Raw genomic sequence first — 24237 nt, forward strand, 5'->3', positions numbered from 1 at the left:
TAGAAGTAGACCCAGCTTCTGCCCTTGGGGGTCCAATGCTATGTGGGGGTGTGGAAAGAAGAGGAGACAGATTTCTCTTCGGTCAAAACCTGCACAAGATGAGAAATGCAGTGAGGGAGAAAAGCCTCCGTGACTCCAGAACTAGAAGGACAGTGGTCTCAGAGAGGCTGGGTTCAAGTCCTACCTCTGTCCCTTACAGGCTCTGTGTTCTCAGACTAATGACTTAACCTCTCCAGGCTGTAGTTTCCTTGCCTGTAACAAGGGGGTGATAATTATACCCACCCCAGAAAGTTGATGTGAGGGGTGAATGGAAATCTGTGTGTGCAAAGCACCTGGCACACAGAACGTTCCCCCAAACGGTTAGGTGTAGTTTTGACTGTGGGTTCTTCATGGAATTGGGTAGTGTGGGGGTGGGGGTGGGGGTGCCCCAAACTTTAATTTGCACAGAAATCACCTAGGGTCTTGGTAAATTAGGAAGGCCTGTGGTACGAATGGCTAAGTACTTGGCTGCTGACCAAAAGGTTTAACCACCCAGGTTCTCTGTGGGAGAAAGACCTGGCGATCTGCTCCTGCAAAGATTAAAAAAAAAAAAAAAAAATTTTTTTTTTTTTTAATCTTTTACAGCCTAGAAAACTATGAGGCAGCTCTACACTGTCACATGGGGTCACTATGAGTCAAAAATTGGCTTCATGGCACCTAACGACAATGATTCTAACTCAGATTTTAATTCGGTAGGTGCAAGTGGAAGTGGGAATTTGCTTTTCTGACAAGCTCCTGGGGGCTGTGGATGCTGCTGATTTGGGAACCACGCTTTAAAGTAGCCAGGGTTAGGAGCTCTGTTTCAGTATTTGGATCTGCTGTGAAATTCAGTTCCCTCATCCGCGAGAAGTGGTTAGCCAGGGGCTGATGGACAGCAAGCTCTCAGTAATGAACCTGTTGTTGAGTTTGTGTCGTGATGGAGATGGGCAGGCTAAGGAAAGGACTAAGGATGGATCGGTCATCCATTCCCCCGACCCTGAGCACCCCTTGCTCTGAGCTCTGCCGGTCTCACCCCTGCTTCTCCTCCTCGTCCTCGCCTTCCTGGCTTCCTGCTGACAAAGGGGCACCAGGTGCCCTAGCCCCCTTCCCAACACACATACACAAACCCTCCTTTCAGAGCAGCCTGGGAGCTGCGTTTATTTTTGCACGTAGCCAGGAGTAGTCTCATAGACAACCTTGATGGCCAGATGCAGGAGAAAAGGGGGGTGTTTGTTCAAGAAATTCAGCAGGGCCCACCCAGGGAGGGAAACCCACAGAGAGGGGTCCTCTGTCAGGGCAGAAAGCTCCCTGGATGGGAAGTCAAGAGCTCCCAGTTCTGGGCTATCCTGGGAATCTGACTTACTGTGTGATCTTAGATAAGTTGCTACCCCTCTCTGAGCTTCAAACTTCCCCATAGAAGGTTATTGTCGTTAGTTGCAGTCAAATTGGCCCCCAACTTGTGATGACCTCATACACAATGAAAAGAAATGCTGCTTGGTCCTGCACCGTCCCCGTGATCGGTTGAGGATCGGGCTTGTGTTCTCCATAGGGTTTTCATTGGCTGATTTTCAGAAGGAGGTCACCAGGCCTTTCTTTCTAGTCCGTCTTAGTCTGGAAGCTCCACTGAAACCTGTTCAACATCCCAGCAACATGCAAGCCTCCACTGACAGGTGGTGGCTGTGCATGAGGTGCCTTGGCCAGGAATCAAACCCAGGTCTCCTGCATGGAAGGCGAGAATTCTGCCACTGACCCACCACTGCGCGCTCCCACAGAAGGAGGAGGTTGAGTTGGACCAGCTACATTTGACTCAGCTGGGGAGCTTGTGAGAGAAACAGATTCCAAGCACATGCCCAGCCTACTGATTAAGAACCCAGGGGGGCTTGCTGTCTGATGACCCCTTGTCTTGGTTATCTAGTGCTGCCATAACAGAAACACCGCAAGTAGATGGCTTTAACAAAAAGAAAATTTTTTCCTCACACTAAAGTGGGCTGAAAGTCCAAATTCAAGGCATCGGCTCCAGGGGAAGGCTTTCTCTCTCTCTCAGCTCTGGAGGAAGGTCCTTGTCCTCAATCTTCCCATGGTCGAGGAGCTTCTCAGGCGCAGGGACCCCGTGTCCAAAGGACGCGCTCTGCTCCTGGTGCTGCTTTCTTGGTGATATGAGGTCCCCAGCTCTCTGCTTGCTTCCCTTTCCTTTTTTCTCTTGAGAGCTAAAAGGTGGTGCAGGCCACACCCCAGGGAAATTCCTTTTACCTTGGATCAGGGAGGTGACCTAAGTAAGGGTGGTATTACAATCCCACCCTAACCTTCTCAACATAAAATTACAATCACAAAATGGAGGACAACCACACAATGCTGGGAATCATGGTCTAACCAAGTGGATACACACAATTTTTGGGAGACGTAATTCAATCCATGACACCCCCACAAGAAAAGGGACTACAGTTATTTCAGGGTCACCCAGCCAGTGAGGAAACAGTGGCCAAGTCCCCTGATCACACCTCACTTGTCTAGCAACCTCCCCTACACAGAGCACAGCCAGGACCCAGAAGAGAACAAAGGAGGACAGGAACTGACGTTCCACAGCCCAGAGAGCGTGAAAGAGTCATGTTTGTCAAATGAATGAATGAAAGCATGAGCGTATTAATGAATTAATTGATTAATCTTTCTTACTCCAGAGAGTGCAGGGTCTAGAGATAGACGTGCATAATACATGCTCAGTAAACAGCTATTGAATAGAAAGAAGAAAGGCGAGATGGAAGGAAGGGCAAAATTACGTCCTGCTAGAAAGACAGGGAATGTAATGCTTCGTAGACCCTTGAGACAATTTCCATGGGAAGGTTTTAGCATTTCAAGGGGTCACAAAGGCAGGCTGGTAGGGATAAGCCTGGGTATCATTAATGTGCACAGCCAGCCATTAAATATTGCCACCACAGCCCCCTGATGTGGGCTTTGTCAGAACCATTTACAGGCAAGGAGACTAATGCTTGCTCTTCAACAATGCAATAGAGAACTGAGGCTTGAGAATCTCTGGGGAGACCCACCAACTGCAAATGTGCAGGTCTTTATAGAACAGCGGCATTGGGTGTGGGCACTTATACTCCAGGCCCAGAGGCAGCCTGGTGTAGGAAGGAGCACTGGACTGGGAGTCAGAAGACCTGGGTTCAAGTCCCAGCCTGAACGTCCACTTGCTGTATGGCATTGGGACCCTCTTGAGCCTCAGTTTCTTCTTAGCCTCCTTCCTCGCTTCCATTTTGTGTCTTCCTGCCTCCTCCATCTTTTTTTCCATCATTTTTCAAAGGTTCTTCTCCTCTATGCCACCGTATCCCATATTCAGTCCCGTAAGTTGCCTTACAACATCTGTGGAGCAAGTGAGCAGGTACGCAAACAAGCAGCCAAGCAGAAAGAAGGCAAAAGAAGCAAACTATGGCATGTCACGTACCTACTGTGTGTCAGGCACAGTGCCCGATGCTTTGTATTTGTTCCTGAGCCCTGTCAGGTTCTGAGCCCCACCAGGTTCAGATCCAGCTTTGCCACTTTCTAGCTGGGTCACCTGGGGCAAGTAAGTTCCCTTAACTCTCAGAGTTTTTGTTTCCTTGGCTATAAGATGGAGCTGTATTGGCTAATGTTGATATGTGCGTTGAATGAGTTAGTATACGCAAAGCACCTGCCTGGCACAGAGTAGGCACACAACAAATGCCAGTGGCCAGTTGCTGATGCGTCAACTTCAACTCAAGACAATTAATCCCATGCGTGTCAGAGTAGAACTGTGCTCCACAGGGTTATCAATGGCTGATTTTTCAAAAGTAAATCACCAGGCCTTACCTCCGACGTGCCTCTGGGTGGTCTGGAACTACCAACCTTTTAGTTAGCAGCCAAGCACATTTACACTACCCAGGGAAGCCACTCAATAAATAGTAGCTATGATAACGAACCACACACCATACCCGACACACTGTATGTCCTCAACAATTGTTAGTATAAAATGGGACTCTTGGTTGTTGTGAGGTTCTGATGAGCTACAAGAGGCAAAAGAGCTTTGCAAACTACAAAGTTCTATGCTCACCTTCCTGGGTTTTGGACCCCCAGTCCAGGTTTTGGCCGCCCCAGGCATCTGCTGAGGTGTCAGGGCTGAGCCACAGTGCGGGCCTCTCTGCAGGCTCCAGTTCCTGGGTTAGCGCCTCTCCTGAGCAGGCTCTCCCTGCAGGCACAGGTATTCACAGGAGAGACAGCTGGGACCTCGTTAACAAGGTGTCTCCAGACCTTGTTTGGAATACGTCAACTAATGTGATTAAAGACAGTACATAAATGTCAGCGTCTCTGGGACCCGGCCCCAGCTGGTTTCCGGGGAAGGAGACCTGAAAAATATGTCTTCATTCCTTCTGTTTTATGGCTTAGGTGATCGACAGCTTGCAGAGAGGGAGTTCACAGTGGTGGAAGCCTGTCCAGGGCCTGGGAGGTCGGGGGGGGGGTGGGGGGGAGGATACAGATCTAGGGTTTGGGGGTAAGAATGGAAAAGAGATGGGACAATGGTTTTCCAGTCTTCCCTCAACCAGGCCAGAGAACTGTGCAACCTGGAGCAAGTCACCTTTCCCCTCAGAGCCTCAGTTTCCTCGTCTATAAAATGGGGACAACAATGTATGTTCTCAAGAGCTATTAGATCAAAGATACTGTTTGCAAGATTCCCGGGGTAGTGTCTGGTACAGAACAGGGGCTCACTGCAACCAGGAAAAGAGAAAACGGGATACTGGGGAACTGAGCTGTACTTTTTGTATACCTGGGTGCTCAGTGAACACCCTTTCATTAGGAGCCATGCAGGTAGGGGCTTTGAAATCTTCCGTGAAGTGACAATAACAGGAGGTAACTGGGGGCAGAGTGTGGTGCAGGAGCACTGGCCCCTGAGTCATTGACTTGCCGTGTGACCTCAGGAAAGTGACTCCCCGTTCTGTGACTCAGTTTCCTTACCTGTAAAATGGGGGATTTGTCATTGGTCTGTCCAGGTTCTTCCTTCTGGAACACTGAGCTCTGTAATAAGGCCAAAGGCTGACCAGGGGCATAGCGCTTGTTATGGCGTAGCGCAGCTTCTGGTGCTCCCCAGACCTGGGTTTGAATTCTGGCCCTCTCTGTCAGCCTTGGGATGGTGGGACAGTCCCCTCACCTCTCTGGGCCTCCGTACTGTCATCAACGGGATTGGGCATGGGCATGGATGTTCCAGGCTCACAGAGGCACTCTGGTGTCAAGAAGGAGCACTAGGCTGGGAGTCAGACGACCTGGGTTTGAGTCCCAGCCTGAGCGTTCACTTGCTGTGAGGCATTGGGAACCGCCCATCCCCTCTTGAGCCTCAGTTTCCCTGTTGGGAAAATGAGGTGGCTGGACCAGATGATCTCTGGGTCACCTCAGCTCAGGCACATCAGATTTCTTCCAGGAAGCAAAACGATGGCTGGGACCAAGCTGTGGAAAAGGGGGGCATAATAATTAACAAAGGGGCAAAGTCACATTGGCGGAAGAAGCCCCTGGACGTGGTTGGTGTCCTCCAGCGAGACAGGAAGGTGAACACAGAGCAGAGAGTGAGCTCACAGTACTACAAATTCTGGGCCCCAGGTAACAGCGACATGAGGAGACCTGCCTACCAGACCCAGACTTGTCGGGGTGAGAGTGAGCAGGAGGGGGTGCAGCCATCGAGATTCCTTTTCACAAACTGCATCTTAACCTCAGAAGAAGGGAATAGTAGCAGCTGGCATTGACCGAGCTCTTCCTTTGTTCCAGGTTCTGGTCTAAACACTTTCAATGTCCTAATTCCTTTAATCCCCATGAGATAGGTACTATTATTATCCCCATTTCACAGGTATGGAAACTGAGGTACAGGGAGGTTAACATAGCAGAGCTGGCATGGACTCAGACACTCTCTGGAAGAATGATGAAGAATCATTTCATGAGCACCTGCTGTGTACCAGGCACTGTGCTAGCCTCTTTACAGCATGATCTTTGTTCATTGTAACAGCATCCCCACAAGGAAGGCACTTCGTTAATCACATTTCGAAGATAAGGAGACAAAGGCCCAGAGAAATGAAGTGTCTGGACCCTGCTCACACAGCCAGAACGTGGCTGAGCTGGGATTCTGACCAAGCCTGTCTGAGTCAAGGACCTGCGATGAATTGAGTTGTGTCCCCCAAAAATATGTATTGTAAATCCTAACATCTCTGCCTGTGCTTATAATCCCATTTGGGGATGGGTTGTCTTTGTTATGTTAATGAGGTGGGATCATTGTAGGGTGTGTCCTGAGCCAATCTCTTTTGAGATATAAAAGGGATTAGGCAAGCAAGGGAAGAAGCAGAAGTGTGGTAACATAGATGCCAAGCCACATGGAGATCTCCCAGGAACCAGGAAACAGAAGCTGAAGAGACAAGGACCTTCCTCCAAAGCTGACAGAGAGAAAAACCCTTCCCCTAGAGCCAGCACCCTGAAATGAGACTTCTAGCCTCCTAAATTGTGAGAAAATAAATTTCTGTTTGTTAAAGCCACCCAAGTGTGGTATTTCTGTTTTAGCAGCACTGGATGACTAAAACAGGAATTATGACCTTTTTTTTATGCCATAAGGCTGGGCAGGACCCCTCCCCTGGGACCCTAAGGAGGGTTAAAGGAGGTGTCAGGAGAAGGGGACACGACCATGGTTTATCTAGAACATGATAAAAGCCCTTCAGGTCCTCAGTCCAGAGTAGGAGAGTGGGAATCTGGGGTGTAGCTGGGTGTGAGGAGGCCCCCTTGGAGAGCTGTTAGTAGGTTCACATGGCATCAGAGTCAGTCAGGGCAGGTGCTCTTTATGGAGACACTATACTAGTCACTGAATTCTTACCTGCCATGTAGGTACCACTATTAACCCATTGCCATCGAGTCTATTCCGACTCATAGCTGCCCCATAGGGTTTCCAAGAAGCACCTGGTGGATTTGAACTACTGGCCCTTTGGTTAGCAGCCGTAGCTCTTAACCACTACACCACCAGGGTTTCCAGGCACCACTATTATCACTCCCATTCTATGGAGGAGAAAACTGAGGCTCAGTCAGTTGGAGTCACTAGTCCTAGGTCACGCACTTAACAGGAGTCATACTCAGCACCACGTGTCTCAAAGTCAGTGCATTTTCTACCGGGCTACACTTTCTCTCCCAAGTTCAAAGTGTTCAATGCATCTAAAGGGCACAGCACAATATCCGGCACATAGCAAGTAGACCAAAAGAGAAAGCCCCAGCCCACCAGCTCTCAATCTCCCTCCCAAGGCTCTGAAAGGGTTAACTTTCCTGCAGCCCCTGTTCGTCCCTGTCAGTCCCCCATCCTCGCCTCAGTGTTATGAGGACCAGACCAGCTCTTTGCTCCAGGCAGCTGATGGGTTCTCTGCTCAGTGGTTCGCGCTCCAGATATTAAATTACTCATAAAATATTTGGCCTGTCCCCAGAGCGGCTGCCGCCTCCTCTCTGCACTCTTCTCACCTCCTGCCACAAGGACACGCTCTTCAATGGAGGTGGGGGAGGTCAGAAAATGAACCGGACTTCCGTCTGGAACTAGCCTGTGTTGGGGGATCTAGGAGCCCAGGAAGGAAGAGGCTATGGTGGAGTCAAGATTTTCCAGGGGAGGGAATCCTATCTGCCACCCTCTTTTTGGGGCCCCCAGGCCTGGCCTAAACTGAGGATTGCTGCCCCAAAATCCTGATGCTGCAGGATACAAACAGCCCAGAAACAGTGACTGCCCCAAGTCCCTCAGGACAAGGCCAAGGGTGACCTGGAATAAGTTCCCATTGTCTGAGGGGCAGTGGTCTTTTCTCTCCCCCTTCCTCCCTGACTCAGTTGCCATGGCAACCACAGTGGGGGGTGGGAGGTTGGACTGCTGAGTTCCTGGCCAAGCTACCCAGCATGCTCTGCTTTCACCCAGTTTTCTCCCTCACTGCCCACAGTGGGTAGGGACGATACTGCCCTTTCACCAGCCTGAGGACAGTTCACATCCAAAGGTCATCACCTCCAGTCCTCTGCCTTTGGGTAAGATCTTTGCCTGTGCAGTCCTCAGGAAGGGGGTTTTTATGAATATGGTTTGACAGAGAATGATTTGGGGGGTCTTTCTTGAGCCCCCTGGAGTTTATGAAGTCAGCTAAACTCTGAGATTAGAAGGTCGGGGTCATGGGTACAGACCATGTTTGCAGAGTAACACCCCACCCCACCCCTAGCTCCCACCAGCTGTTCCAGAAATACCTAATGCTGGTCGTCTAGGGAACTGCTGAGGGTGTGTGGATGGGGCACAGCAATCCCTTTCCCAGTACCCACAGTCACCTCCCTTCAGAACACACAGCCTGCTGCTGGGAGCGTATCTCCTCTTCTTACCCAATAGAGGGTGCATTTTTATAATAATAGCGCCTGTATTCACAAGTCTTCATCATCCTGACCTGGGATTTACTAATTTCAATGCCTAAAGAAACTGAGCTGGGCTTTTGTCATGGCTGTGCTGTTTGGGGTACACTGCCACCAGGTGGCGGCAGTCACTGACAAGGTATAAGGTTTCTCTGAGATTCCAGAGGCGATTTTCCAGTTTATATTTCTCCACTAAAAAAAAAAAAAAAAAGAGCCTATGAAATGTAGTTACACTGCTTTTTGGCTTTTATATAAAAATTGCATGACTTTATAAATAGCTAAAGCTAAGCAGGTTTTGAACAAAACTACATTTTGGCAGTACAGCAAAGCAGATAGCATAGACTCTGGAGCCAGATGGCCTGGGTGCAAATCCTGGCTCAGCTGCTTGCTAACTGGGTAACCTTGGACAAGTTACTTACTCTCTGTGCCTCAGTTTCATCATCTGCAAAATGGAAATGATAAAAATTATCTCCCTCATAGAGTTTTTGTGAGGACCTATATAAATTAATGGAGCCCTGGCGACACAGGAGTTAAGCTTGGCTGTTGACCAAAAGGTCTGCAGTTCGAATCCACCAGCTGCTCCTTGGAAACCCTATGGGGCAGTTCCCTCTGTCCTATAGGGTCTCTATGAGTCACAATCGACCTGACGGCAATGGGTTTAGTTTCTTTTGGTTTTAAATAAGTTAATACACTAGAAGGGTTTTGAACAGTGCCTGACACAGCATTAAGTTCTCAACAAACATTGGTCATTAATATTTGAAGATAACGCATGAGGGCAAAAATTCAAAAATAATTTGTATTCTAAGATTCACAGGCACAGCTTTCTCTGCTAGGTCTTCTATCTGGTGTTTCTAATCTGGTGATTTGTTTCGCAGCTGCTCTGCCAGACGCTGAGACTCGGCCCAGATGCCTCCTCCAGCCCCCTCAGCCCCACAATCAAGCCCACATCCTGAGGCTTTCACCTCCTAAGTGTCTGTGGGATGTCCCCTCCAATCCTGAACTACTGTAACCATCCCCCTGCCTCTCATCCTGCTCCCCTCAGACACAAACTCCTCACCACAGCTACACTGACTTTCTAAAATAAAAACACTCCCCAGCTCAAATGCCCTCCATGGCCCCCCAGTGCCTCAGGATAAAGTCCAGGTTCTTTAGCTGCGTCCACCTCCCCTGCCTCCCACTCCAGCTTCATGTGCCTCCCCTCCGCTGTCAGAATCCTGTGCTCCAACAGCCTCCTCAGAGTTCCCGCAAAGCCTGGGGCTCTCTCAGGCTTCTGTGGCCTGTGCAGGGGCTGTCTCCTCTACCTGCACCGCCTCCCTCCCTCCCCTGCCTGCCTAGCTCCTGCCTGCTCAGACTCAGGATTGGGCGCTCATCTCCCCACCTCTGAGAAGCAGTTCCAGATCCCTCACAGCCTGCAGGAGCCCCTGGATGGCACAAATGGTTAAGCACTGGTTTACTAACAGAAAGGCTGGTGGTTCAAACCCACCCAGAGGCACCTTGGAAGTAAGGCCTGGCAATCAGCTTTGAACGATCACAACCACAAAGAATCATTTGGCTCAAAATGTCCATCGAGACTGAGAAACCCCGGTCTAGGGCTTGTTGCATACAAATCTGTCTCCCTAGTAACCTAAAGCCCCTGGGGGCAGAACCTGATCTTATTTCTCTGTTTTCTTAGCACCCACTGGAAAGTAAGCACTCAATCAACAACCTTTTTTTTTAATTGTATTGTGGTGAAAATATACTTAACAAAACATATTTCTACATGTACAATTCAGAAACATTGATTCTGCATATATAGTTCGTAACCATTCTCACTGTCCTTTTCTAAATACTGAGTTGGAACCGACTGGACAGGCAACTAACAACTGTAGCCCTGGACCCCTCTGCACGCCCTAGGGTCCTTCTCTGCACACCCTGGGCCTCTCTGCATAACCTAGGCTCCTCTGCATGCCGGGAGGAACCTGGCTTACTCTATCTGCATCCGGCATGCACACTGTGGGTCCTGAGAGAACCCCTGGGAAATGAATCGAGGCTGGCCGTTCCGCCCTGTTCAGCCTGAAATGCTTTACCTGTGTCCCAGTGACTCCTACTTGTCCTTCTAGGCCTGGCTCAGATGTCTTCTCCACCAGGAGTCTTTTGGTAACCCTCGCTCTCATTTCACCCCTGCATGGAATATTTCACTCCCTCCTCAGGGCACCAATACAATGGACGTGAACTTGACACCTGTAACTCCTCGGCTATATCCCCCAGGCCTAGAACAGTGCCCAGCACACACTCAGAGCCCAAGAAACACTTGGTGAACCAATGAACACAGGAATGACCAGGACTATAGTCTAGACCAGTTTCTGGGTGGCACAAAAGGGTAAGCGCTCAGCTACTAACCGAAAGGATGATTGTTTGAAATTACCCAGAAGCATATCGGAAAACAGGCCTGGCAATCTGCTTCCAAAAGGTCACAGCCTTGGAAACCCTATGGAGCAGTACTACTCTACAGGCAGGGGGTGGCCATGAGTCGGAATCGACTCCCCGGGAACTAACGATAACTTAGTCTAGACTAGTGATTCCAACCACAGATGATTTTGTCCCCCAAGAAACATTTGGCAATATCTGGAGACATTTTTGTTTGTCAGCTGCTAGAGGTAATACTGAGATGGAGTAGAGGCCAGGGGTGCTGTTAAACACCCTGCAGTGCAAAGGCTAGCCCCCTACCACAAAGTATGGTCTGGCCCATAATGTCCATAGTACCGAGGCCAAGAAACCCTGGTCTGGGGCTTGTTGCGTTGAAATCTGTCACCCTAGTACCCTGAGACCCCTGGGGACAGAACCTGATCTGATTCTTCTGTTTTCTTAGCACCCACTGGAAAGTAGGCATTCAATCAACAATTTTTTTTTTAATTGTATTATGGTGAAAATATACTTAACAAAACGTAAGCCATCTCAACAATTTGTACGATACAGAAACATTGATTCTACATGTATAATTCAGTAAGCGTTCTCACTGTCCTTTTCTAAATCATTCCACCGCCATTAACATAAACTCAACACCCCCTGAGCAACGCCTACCCCTCTCCCCCTCCCTCCCACCCCTGGTAACCATTAATAATCTTCGGTTTCTATATATTTGCTTATTTCAAGTAAGTGAGATCAGAAAGTATTTGTCCTTTTGCAACTGACTTATTTTTGCTCAGCATGATGTTTTCAGGGTTCATCCATGTTGTGGTATGCATCAGGTCAACAAAATTTTTAATAAACTCTTGGGTGAGACACTTTCTGTCCTTTTCCTCTTCCCACATCCACCTCTCACTTCAAGCCTGTCGTCATCATCAGAAGCTCCTACTGAGGCTTTTCTTGGGTCTAGAAGCTTCAGCTTGCTAAATCCCTCTGGTTTCTGCTGGCCCCAACCTTTCTTTCTCAGATTCTCCCTACCCTACAGCATTAGGTAAGAAATGGGCAGGTAAGGCAGACTCCATCTCCAAGACTGCAGGGAACTTTGCTGGGCTTGGGGAGCCCTGGGGCAAGTTCTGGGCTGCCCCTGACTTGCCGTGTGACTTGGCCAAGTCATGGCCTTCTCTGGGCCTCAGGATCTCAGCAGAGTGACCGTGGGGTGCACAGGCCCTCAAGTCTTGCCCCCTGGAACATTCTACCCCAGGGTTCCACTTCCTCCCTGCACAGAGCACCTACATGAAGTGCGCTTCCAGAGAAATTCCCAGGGTGTAGCCCGGGTTGCCCCGCCCTTCCCAGAGCACCCGGGCTCACACAAGGGTGCCGCCGTCTCCAAGGGCGCCGCTGTCAGCTGTGACCCCCGCGCCCCCAGAGGCAGCCAAACAAGCAGTCTTTGTGGTCTGGGCGCGGGCGGCCCGTGGGGAGCGGCACAAAGGGTGGGAAGAAAGGCCGCCAATCCTCTTAGGGCCAGCACCGCGCTTTCCCACTGTAGCCCATCTGCTCCTGGGGAGCCAGGCCGCTTGGCCCCATGGTGTAAAGCAAGCACAAACTGCCCTGCCTGGGAATGAAAGACGGGGGCCCAGGGGAGCCCAGATCCCCAAGGCAAACACAGGCCTGGCCCAGGGCCTGGGAGGGGGCAGGGCTGATTCCCAGGGAGACCTTGGTTAAAAGCGCCGCCCCAGGAGGGGGACCCAGGGCTAATCCCCGCCAACCCTGAGCCTTCCCTTCCCACACCCCTGAGCCCCACTGGGGTAGAGGGCCCAGGAGAGTGGGGGAGGGGCTGGAATGCAGGCTCTACCCTGGGGGACAGGTGCTCAGAAGGGCCCTTTCTATGCACCCCTTTATCTTTTCCTGCAGCACCCCACTTTATAAATAAAGTTCAGGAAGGCTAAGCCACTTGTCCAAGGTCACCCAAGGTCTCCGTGGCAGAGCTGGATCTCAACTCAGGGCTGATTCTGAATTCACTCATGCATGTGACTGAGGTTTGCTGAGCCTCTCTATGCCAAGGACTCTACAGACATTGCTGTTTCTTACCCTTTTAACAGATGGGGAAACTGAGGCCCAGGGGCAGGAAGTGATTTTGCCCAAGGTCACAGACCTGATAAGGTGCTCCAGGGCTGAAGGTTTCCCAGGCCACAAGCTCCTTAAAATAACCCAAGCTGGATCCCAAGGTCCTGGGCCCAAATCCTGGCTCTACTACTCCCTTGCTTTCTGGTCCCAGTCCCTGGAACTCCCTGTGTAACCGTGGGCAAGTTAGATCACTGGGCCTCAGTAGCCTCACCTGTAAAATGGAGATAATAAAAGCCCACCTCACAGGGTTGTTGTGAGAATTAAATTAATTAAATCATCAATTATGGGCCACTTGGAATCATGGTTGGTGCATATTTAAGTGCCCAAAATTGTTAGCTATTTGTAGTCGTTCATCTGGTCGTCTTCACAATGCTTTTGGGAAGTAGACAGACAATCTTATTCATCCCATTTTGCTGATGAAGAAACCGAGGTTCAGAGTGGGGGGAGGTGACTCACTTGAGGATACTAGTAGAACTGGGGCCTGAATTCACCTCCTTAGCTGCTTGTCCAGCGCCTCTTCAATCCGGGGTTAGGATGATGCTGCCTGGGGTGAGCTCTGGCTTTTTAGACTCAGCCACACTCGGTCCTGAGCCCAGCTTGCCATCTCCTGGCTGCACATCCTCTGGCCAGTTGTGTCACCTGTCTGAGCCTCGCTGTCCTCGTATAGAAAGTCAGTAAAGAGGCCTATTAAAGAATGTATTGAAGAGACATATTAAAGAACTTAGCTGGGCCTGGCACACAGTAGGCGCTCAATAAAAGCAGCTGCTGTTGGTATTAACTGGCCTTGAGTGGGATGGATCCCAGAACAGGAAGAGAAGGAAACAAGAAGTTTCCGCCTGCTAATGGCTGGCCCCAAACACTGATATTTTCCGTGGTCGGGGGTCTGTCTGGTGTGCAGAGCCCGGCAGAGTGAGGAAGGAGCGGGGAGCGAGGGGGAGGGAGGCAGGGGATGAGCAGGAGGAGACAGCAGCTGGGGTCCAGGCTGAACCCCTTCCAGGGAGGAACTGTGGACCAGCTGCCCCCCACCACCACCAGCATGTGAGGCCCAGAGCCCAAGAAGAGCGGAATCCAGAATCCAGAATATCAGATGCTGTCTCCTACACACACACACACAGGCGCACGCACGCACGCGCGCGCGCACACACACACGGCCGCAACTGGGACACTTTTGTAGATATGCAAACTGAGGCTCAGGAAAGGGGCTGTGACTCATCCAGGATCACCCAGCCCCTGAGAGCACAGCCCAGGCCTACAGTCATCCTCTCCTTCCCCTTGTTGGGATGTGGCCTCGAATCCCACCAGCCCCCCTTTATGCCTTGCCCAGCGAGAAGCCACACAAGGGCAGGGGGCAACATGGCCGACATTTCTATGTCCCCATCAAACCTGGCTGAGCAAGCCCCTCTCGCCTAGATCTGGAAATGGGCTGCGCTCTGAAAATGGAAATGAATCCAAGGTTTTCTTCCCTCCCTCGGTCCCTTTCTCCCTCTCTCCTGCTCCTCCTCTTCCTCCTCCTTCTTCTCCTTCTTTCTCTCTCTCCCTCCCTCTGCCCCTCTCTGCTTTCTTCCTTTCCCATCTTTTTTTCTCTGCCCTTTCTGTTTCTCTTCCTGTCTCTCTCTCTCTGAATGTCTCTCTCACACTCACTGCCTCTCTTCTCTCTCTTGCTCTCCCCACTCCCCACTCAGGCCCAGGACACACTTTCCCCAGGAAACCTGGCTGTGTGACTCTGAGCTGTCTCTGAACTGCTCTGCATACCTGGGGCCACGCTGGAAGCTTCCCACCTGATCCCATCCACCACTGGGGCAGCAGGGGCCTAGTCGGTGGAAGGTTTGGGGCCAGTTCCAGACCCGTCACCGAACTCAGGCAACTCCCTTCTCCTCTCTGAGCCTCACCTCTTCCTCTAATGGGGAGCTGGTGGATGTATACCCCAGGCACGTCTCATGACCCCTCCAAATGTTCCTGTCCCCCACTGATTCAAGGGGTTACATAAGTAAAGTTATTCACTTTTGAAAATGATCCCTCTTCCAAATCTTGATACCTCTTCTACCTCCAGCCCCCAACTTCCCACACCCTATGCAGTCAGCGTGCCCAGAGCAGCCCCAGGGACCCCCATCTCTACCTCCCACACTGACCTCCTGCTTAAAGCTCTCAGACTACCCCCACCAAAGCAGAGTGGGCCTGTGGGCTCTGACACTCATCCACCCCAACGTGTCATCAGCTGACAACAGGATTCCCAATTAACCTTGGCCTTGGGGTCACAGGAATAAGTGAGACCACTGGGTGGGTTCAAACCTCGGACTCTGGGTTAGCAGCCGAGCACTTAACGATTTCAACATCAGGGCTCACAGTCTAGAAAACCCTATGGGGCAGTTCTAATCTGTCACATGGGGTAGCTATGAGTTGCAAATCGACTCCAAGGTGCACGACAACAATAACAGTAAGTTTTGAAAAGGAAAGTTACAAAAGAAACTGATGCTCAGGTGAGATTTCACTGAATTCATGGATTGGCTGTTATAAAAAAAAAAACATACAACAAAATGTCTACCCCAGAAGGGCCCTTCATCCTTCCGGGGAAACTGAGGTCTGAAGCAGGGAGGCAGGCTACCCAGGGTCCCATAGTGAACAGCAGCAGTGCTCAGACCTGAATTCAGGCCGACTCTCCGAAGTTCCTCAGTGCAGGTTATCAAAGACAGCTGATTTCAGCAGGGAGATCAAAGGCCTGCTTCTGTATTCACAAAGAGAAATCCTCATTAAAACATGGCCGACGGCTGAGGCAGCCGGGAAGCCGGGTCACGTACTCATGAAAAGAGAATTAATGATCCCAGGCAGATGGTGCCGAGCAGCAATGGAGCCCATCAGAGTCTGTCTGGGGAGAGCTTGTGAGGGGCGGGTAGTCAGGGAGGGCTTCCTGCAGGAGGATGGCACTCAGGCCAAATGCACAAGGAAAAAAAGACATTCAAGGAGAATTGACCATTTATTGACCACCTTTTTTTTTTTTTTTTTTACTATGTTCAAGGAGTCCCTAGGCAGAACAAGCAGTTAATGCACTTTGCGGCTAACTGAAAGGTTGGAGGTTTGAGTCCACTCAGAGGCACCTTGGAAGAAAGGCCTGGAGATCTGCTTCCAAAAAATCAGCCATTGAAAACCCTATGGACCACGGTTCCACTTTGAAATACATGAGGTCACCATGAGTGGGAAATGACTTGATAGCAACTGGTTAACTGTGTTCCAGGCACTGTGTAAGCCCTTTAGCTGCATTAGCTCACCTGTACCTCAGGGAACTCTGAGAGGATGGGACCAGAGGCCGGATTTAAATCCCACGCCACCAAGCTTGTCACACCTGGGCTGCACTGCCCCGGGGGGGATAGCGTGTGTGAGTGCCAGTGTCTGGGTTGAGGAGGGGTGAGGGACGTGGTCTATCACCAGAGCAATTTCCCACCCACCCACACCACTGAGAAGTAGGTGAAGGGGCCTGAGGAAGGTCTGGCTGGAAAGGCAGGTTGGGGCCAGACAGAAAAGTCATGAATGCTGGACTGAGGGGTTCATGCCAGGCTGAGGGAATCATGCCAGGCTGAGGGAATCATGCCAGGCTGAGAGGTTCACGCTGGGCTGAGGGATTCACACCAGGCTGAGGGGTTCACACTGGGCTGAGAGAAATCATGCCAGGCTGAGGGGATCACGCTGGGCTGAGGGGTTCATGCCAGCCTAATGGTTTCACACCGGGCTGAAATATTCACACTGGGCTGAGGAGTTTATGCCAGGCTTAGGCGGCTCATGCATTCACCCATTCTTTGCTTTGACCAAATATCTTGTAAACATTAACTATGTACCAGGTACTATTCCAGGCACTAGGAATACAGCAGTAACAAAAATAGACCATCCCTGGTCTCATGGAGGTGATCTCCTACAGGAGAAGGACGGAGAATAAACGCATGAACACATTGATCATTTCAGATGGTGTATTAGTCCCTAGGGCTGCCAGAATAACGTGCCACCAACTGACAGCTTAAAACAACTGAAATTTATTTTCTCACGGCTCTGGAGGCGAAAACCCAAAACTAGAAGTGCAAAATCAAGGTATCAGCAGGGCCATGCTCCTTCTGAAGGCTCTCAGGAAGAATCCTTCCTTGCCTCTTCCAGCTTCTGTGGCCCCTGGCATTCCTTGGCTTCAGGCAGCATCACCCAACCTCTACCTGTCTTCACCTGGCCATGTCTCAGTGTCGTCTCTTTTCATAAGGACACCAGTCATTAGATTTAGGAGGATTTTTTCTAGAGATCCTTAACTGATTACATCTGCTAAGACTATTTCCAAATAAGGTCACATTCTGAGATTCTGGGTGGACAAGAATTTTGGGGGAACACTATCTAAGCCACTACAGGTGGCAAAACAGACCCTGTTTTTTTGTTCTTTACCACACGTGCCTTTACTTGAAATTACTTTTTTTAAGTCCATTTAAACATTTTTTTAATTAAAAAAAATTTTGTATGTGACATTAATTACATTCGCCATGTTGTACAACCATCCTCACTATCTATTTTCAAATGTTTTTCGTCCCACCTAAACAGAAACTCAGGAGCCTGGGTGGTACAAGCAGTTTGCCATTGGCTACTAACCTAAGGGTTGGCAGTTCAAACCTACCCAGCATCTCTGTGGGAGAAAGACTGGTGATCTGCTCCCATTAGGATTACAACCAAGAAAACCCTGTGGAGCAGTTCTACCCTGTAACACATGGGGTTGCCATGAGACAGGGACCAACTCGATGGCAGTTAACAACAAAGAGAAACTCAGTACCCCTTAAGTGATGACTCCTCACTTGCCTCTCCCCCCAGCCCCGGTACCAACCCAAAACCAAACCAATTGCTCTTGAGTTGATTCTAACTCATAGGTACCTTATAGCACAGACTAGAACTGCCCCATAGGGCTTTCAAGGCTGTCATCTTTACAGAAGCAGACTGTCACATCTTTCTCCCTTGGAGCTGCTGGTGGGTTTGAACCAGCCAAATTTTTAGTTAGTAGCGGAGCGCTTAACCACTGCACCACCAGGGCTCCTCGTAAGCACTGACAAGCTTTTGTCTCTTTGCATTTGCCTATCCATTCAGTCAATTTATGGGTCACAGGTTTAAATCTACCTCCTGCCAGCCTTAGGATACCAGCTTTAGGAAGGAAGGTGGGGCTGGGTGTTGGGATTTCCACCTTACCCAGCAGGCTCTGGCACTGGGCGAGGGCACAAAGTCAAGTTTTGAGATGCTTTCCAAGTGTCCACCAGAGAAAGGTTCCATTTCGTCTCCATCACAATAAAAGGTGTTTCCAGATCAGAAAGGATGTAAAACAAACAGCCCACAAAATTGCCTTTCCTCCAAGACCTATACATGCCTGAGATAGAGAAGTGTGAGTCTCCTCGGTCGTGTTCATCCACGAGTGTGTGCTTGGGGGAGAGGGGAGACAAGTGAGTGTGAGCAGCCATGTTTGGGTCTGAAGGCTGTGTGCATCTGTGTGTGACTACCATTGCTCCCACGGGAGTCACGCTTCATGGCTCACAAAGACTGCGGACAGCTGCTGTCATTTCGCTCCCCCAGTAACTCTCTGAGGCAGGTGCCATGGCTCACCCCATTTTACAGAGGGCGAAACTGAGGCTCAGAGAGAAGAAATGACAGGTCCAAGGTCACCCAACCAGGGGGTGGGGAGCCAAGATGGGAAGCCACGTCTGACTGATCCCCAAGCACAGTGTGGGTACCCGGGATCTGTACTTCATGTACTCCCAGGGACTGGACACTCAGTACTACCAGGCAAGAAAGGCCCTTGGCCCTTTGAGCATCAGCCCCGATGGCATGTCTTTTGCAATTGCCGGCCTAAGGTCCGTCTCCTTTCTCCTTGCAGCAACCTCCTGGTGATCCTTTGGGGAACCTTCTGTCACCACTCACTGTCTGTAATTTGGGAGAAGCCAACACTGCTGCCCCTACCCATCCCTCTTCCTGCTCCAAGAGTGGGCAGGTGTCCAAAGCCTGGCCGTCAGCATAGTCCATTCCCCCCTGGCCATGGTGGCTGGTACAAAAATGGTTCCCTTCAGGCCAATGAGAGCCTATCCAGGAATGTTGAGGGAGACTATTGAGAAAAGGGAGCTTTTTACTGGGCTTACTATGCAGGAAGCCTTCTATGCCAACACATGGTGAGAATGCTTGAGAATAAAGCCCTTGGAGATTAAATCAGAGGCAAGAGATGGACTGATGGCTGATGACCTCATTTGAAGACCTAGATCCAGCCGTGCCTGAAGTTCACTCCTAGTCTTCTCAGTATTTTGCATCCATAACTCCTTTTACTTACTCAAGCCTGTTTGTTGGTTGTGTCTGAACTCAGATGAAACTCTTTCTGGAAAACCCCAGGGAGGATAGTGATAGCCACCCCTCAGATGAGGAGTGCAAGTCCTAATTCTTTCCCCACCTTCCTCACTCAGCCAATAAGCTTCATGCCACTCTCAGGCATCATCGAGTAAATAATAATAAGGAACATGTAAACATATGTCCCTCTTCCCTTTATTCTCTGTCTAACAAACTCCTATTCATCCTTCAAGACCCAGCAGATAATGTCACCTCTATTGTGAAGAAGTTCCCTGAAAGTTTGTTGCGCCCTCCTATGCCCTTCCACAGCTCCTTCTCCCATACTGCTCCCCCCTGCGGTGCACTTAGCACTTTGCATTGTAATGTCTGTCTTGGAGACTCAGAGCTCCTTTGGAGCAGACACCCTGACTCATTCATTCTTTCAAAAAATTACTGAGTGTCTTTTTTTTTATCTGCTAAACACTGGGCTTTGTGCTGTGTGCTAGGGAGAGAGGGACAGTCTTTCCCTTCACATAGCTTCCCATCTAGCTAGACAGACCAATAAGACATGTGCTACAATGGGGGAAGTGCAAGGCTATGGAAAGGCAGGACTCAAAAGATTGAGGCTGCACACATGTTGCAGGGATGGAAGGGACATGGGGAAGGGCTCCCAGGCACAGCCTACAGCCTGTGCAAAGGTCCTGAGGCAACAGGGCACATGGCAGTTCCATAAAACTAAAAGAAATCCAGGTGGCCTGTATCACAGAGGATGGGTGTGGCAGAGCTGCAGGGCCAGAGGAGGCCAAGCCTCATAGGTCAGCCAAGAGGCTTGGATTTCATCCTGAAGCCCACAGGCAGCCACTGAAGGTTGTGAGCACGGGAGAGATGTGGGAGAGATCACTTTAGTGCCAACATGGAAATGGGAGGGCAAGACTTGAGGCAGAAGCCAGCCAGAACCTGTGGCAGGGCCCTGGAAGAAGGCAAAGGCTGTGGATTGGAGCGAGAGGGACAGGGTTGTAGGAGGTAGAGAGGGGTCCCTGGATGGTACAAATTGTTAACGATCTTGGCTGCTAACGGAAAGGTTGGCGACTTGAGTCCACCCAGAATTGCCTCAGAAGAAAAGGCTGGCTATCTACTTATGAAAAATCCGTCACTGAAAACCCTATGGAACACAGCTCTTACTCTGCCACATGTGGGGTTGCCATGAGTTGGAGCCAACTTGATGGCAACTAGTTAGAGGGTAGAGAGAGGTGGAGTGACAGGAGCTGGTGACTGATCAGAAGGAGTAAGTAGTAGAGGAGGAAGGCTCCAAGGCGATCCCCAGGACTCCATCTTTGCACCCAGGAGGCTGGGGGTGGGGGTCATCCCTGAGGAAGCAGACACAGGGGAGAAGCAGGGCAGGGAGCCAGGGTGGGAACGGCTGGCTGCCACTTGGACATGTTGGGTTCGAGGAGCCTATGGGATGTATGGATGGAGATGAGAATCCATCTCTGTTTTCACACTTTCTCGGCTCACAGCTGGATCCTTCACATAAGGAAAATCCGGCAGTCTCCTCTCTCTCCCTTGGGCCCTTGCTCTCTCCACGCCGATCACAGTGAACAGCTCTCTGAAGAAGCCATGTTCTCTCTGTCCTCCTCCTGGCTTTGCATGTGCTGTTTCCTCTTCTTGGAACACCCTTGCGGCCTTGCCCCCCTTTACCTGACTAATACTTGTGCCTATATGTCACCTCCTCCAGGAAGCCTACGTGGTGCCCCCACCTGAGAGAGCACACACCTCAGAGCTCCCACGGTGCTTTCTGTGGCCCTGTCACAGCACTTCCCAGCCCTGTATGTCACTGCATGTCGTGTGAGTAGAGCACAGATGTTAGGCATCCGGCTCTGGAGCCAGGCTGCCGGTGTTCAAACTCCAATCCCACCATCTCCTGGCTGTGTGATCCTCATTCAACCTCTCTGCCCCTCGGTTTCCTCATCCCTGAAATGGGGATAACACTAGATCCTACCTTTAGTATTGTGAGAACTGCACGCATTAGCTCACGTAGAGAACACTGCCTGGCACTTAGTAGGTGCTCAGTGAATGTTAGCTGTTATTACTGCCCCTTCGCTTGTCTCCCTGTAGAGCCTTGGAGCACCTCAGGGGCCGGCCTTAGCCTGATTCATCCCCAGGTGGCCAGCAATCAGCGTGGGGCTGGCACATGGGCAGAGCTCACCCAGTTGCCTGAGGAAGGGCCAGGGCAGCTGGGGTCGGGTTTCTGGCAACCCACAGGACCGCATCAGAGCATGAGGCTGGGGTCGGGCCCTGGCTTGACGCTGGAGACGCCCCATGGGGTCACCTGGCCCAGCACCTGCCTTCGCCCAGCAACGAGACCGGGTCCTCAAAAAGTGGTGAGCAATCAAAGATGGAGAGAAGCCCCTCCAGCCCTCTTCTACCTCATTCCCCTGGACATGCTCCTCCGCTGGATATCCCCCCTCGACCCCAACCCAGCTGGACCTGCAGCCCACCCCCTCCTCCCATATTCCCAGGTCCCCGGCAGCCTGAATCCTGGCTAGGCCTCTCCTGGGCTGCTCCTCCCTGGGACTGGCCCGGATTATGCAGCATTTGCATAGCAAGGCTGGGAGAAGACAGATCCTGGTACCGTCTCATGGTGGCCCCCGGCCAGCTGGCCGCAGTGTCCAGGTCACACACATACTTCCTTCCCCCCCTCTGATAGTCTGGTCACCACAGCAGTGGGTGCAGCCCAGCCTGAGGACCTTGCCTCCGGGTCCTGGTGGCCTTGTCCTCAGGGCTACTTTCCCTCCCACACAAATGTCCTCTCCATGACTCCCACTGCCAGCTCAGGCCCCAATTGCCAGTCTCTGGGTGCTGTACCTGAAAAGACGCTCACTGTCATGTGTCATTAGAGAATTGCACTTCAAAATCACAATGAGACATCACTTCACACCCACTAGGTCAGCTATTTAAAAAAAAAAGGGGGCAGAAAATAACGAACGTTGGGTATGGAGAAACAGGAACCCTCATCCATTGCTGGTGGTAATATAAAATGGCGCAGCCACTGTGGAAAAGAGTTTGGTGGTTCCTCAGAAAAATTAGACATAAAATTACCATATGACTCAGCAAGTTCATTCCTGGACGTGTACCCAAAAGACTTGAAAGCAGGGACTCCAAAAGGTGCCTGTACATCAATGTTCATTGCAGCGTTACTTACAGTAGCCAAAAGGTGGAAGCAAACAAATATCCACTAACAGATGAATGGATAAACAAAATGTGTTATGTGCATACCAAACCAAACCAAACCAAACCCATTGCCATTTAGGTAATTCCAACTCATAGCTACCTCGTAGGTTTTCCAAGGCTGTAAATGTCTGTGGAGGCAGATTGCCACATCCTTCTCCCTCGGAGCCACTGGTGGCTTTGAACCACTGACCTTTCAGTTAGCAGGTGATCACTTTAACCATGGCACCACCAGGGCTCCTTATATGTGTACAATGGAACATTATTCAGCCACAAGAAGAATGAGATTCTGATACATGCTATGACACGGATGAACCTTTAAAACATGATGCTGTCCCACTTTGGAGAGTGGCATCTGGGCTCTTACAAGCTAGCAAGTAACCATCTAAGATGTATCAATTGCTCTTAACCCAACTGGAGCAAAGTAGAATGAAGAACACCAAGGACACGAGGTAATTATGAGCCCAAGAGACAGAAAGGGCCACATAAACCAGAGACTACATCAGCCTGAGACCAGAAGAACTAGATGCTGCCGGGCTACAACCGATGACTGCCCTGACAGGGAGCACAACAGAGAACCCCTGAGGGAGCACAACAGAGAACCCCTGAGGGAGCAGGAGAGCAGTGGGATGCAGACCCCAAATTCTCATAAAAAGACCAGACTTAATGGTCTGACTGAGACTAGAAGGACCCCGGAGGTCATGGTCCCCAGACCTTCTGTTAGCCCAAGACAGGAACCATTCCCAAAGCCAACTCTTCAGGCAAGGGTTGGACTGGACAATGGGATAGAAAAAGATGCTGGTGAAAAATGAGCTTCTTGGATCAAGTAGACACTTGAGACTATGTTTGCATCTCCTATCTGGAGGGAGATGAGAGGGTAGAGGCGGTTAGAAGCTGGCAGAATGGACACGAAAAGAGAGAGTGGAGGGAAGGAGCGGGTTGTCTCATTAAAAAAAAAGTCTCATTAGGGGGAGAGTAATTAGGAGGATATAGCAAGGTGTATATAAATTTTTGTATGAGAGACTGACTTGATTTGTAAACTTTCACTTAAAGCACAACAAAAATTTTTAAAAAAGAAACACTTAAAAAATGATGCTGAATGAAATAAACACTGAAGGACAAATATTCTATGTTCCTAATTATTTGAATTATCTAGAATAGCAAATGCATAGAGACGGAAGTAGCTTAGTGGTTACCATGGGCTGGGGGGAGGGAGGATTGGGGAGTCAGTCAATGCTTTAATGTCTGTTTGGGGTGATGAAAAAGTTTGGAAAAAAATAGTGGTGATGGCTGCACAACACCATAAGTATAATTAATGCTACTGAATTGCACGCTTAAAAGTGGTTAAAATGTCAAATACTACGTTACATATATTTTACAAATTTCAATTTAAAAAAAGTACTTGGTCCTGTGAGCTGCCAAATGCACACACAGTGGAATACTCCACAACCATTCAAACTGAGGATGTAGCAGTGAATTACAGATGTGGAAAAATGCTCATGATAATATTGTTGAACAGAAAAAGCAGATTAGAAAGAATACAGGCAATACGTTCCTGTTAATTTTGTTGCTGTTTAAAAATGTATATAAGAAACGAGGCAGGATAGTCACTAAAACGCTGAAGGTGGTAGTCATTGGGTACTGGGATTACGGGTGACCTTTAAAAATACGTATGTAGACCGTCTTTTGGGATTGTTTTGTAGTGAATGTGTGTAACTTGAGTAATAAGAGAAAAAGGAGGATCAAGTCCCTTCCATCTCTGAAATTCTAGAATGGGGGCTC

The sequence above is a fragment of the Elephas maximus genome, chromosome 3 (genome assembly GCF_024166365.1).
Source record: "Elephas maximus indicus isolate mEleMax1 chromosome 3, mEleMax1 primary haplotype, whole genome shotgun sequence".
Classification (NCBI taxonomy): Eukaryota; Metazoa; Chordata; class Mammalia; order Proboscidea; family Elephantidae; genus Elephas; species Elephas maximus.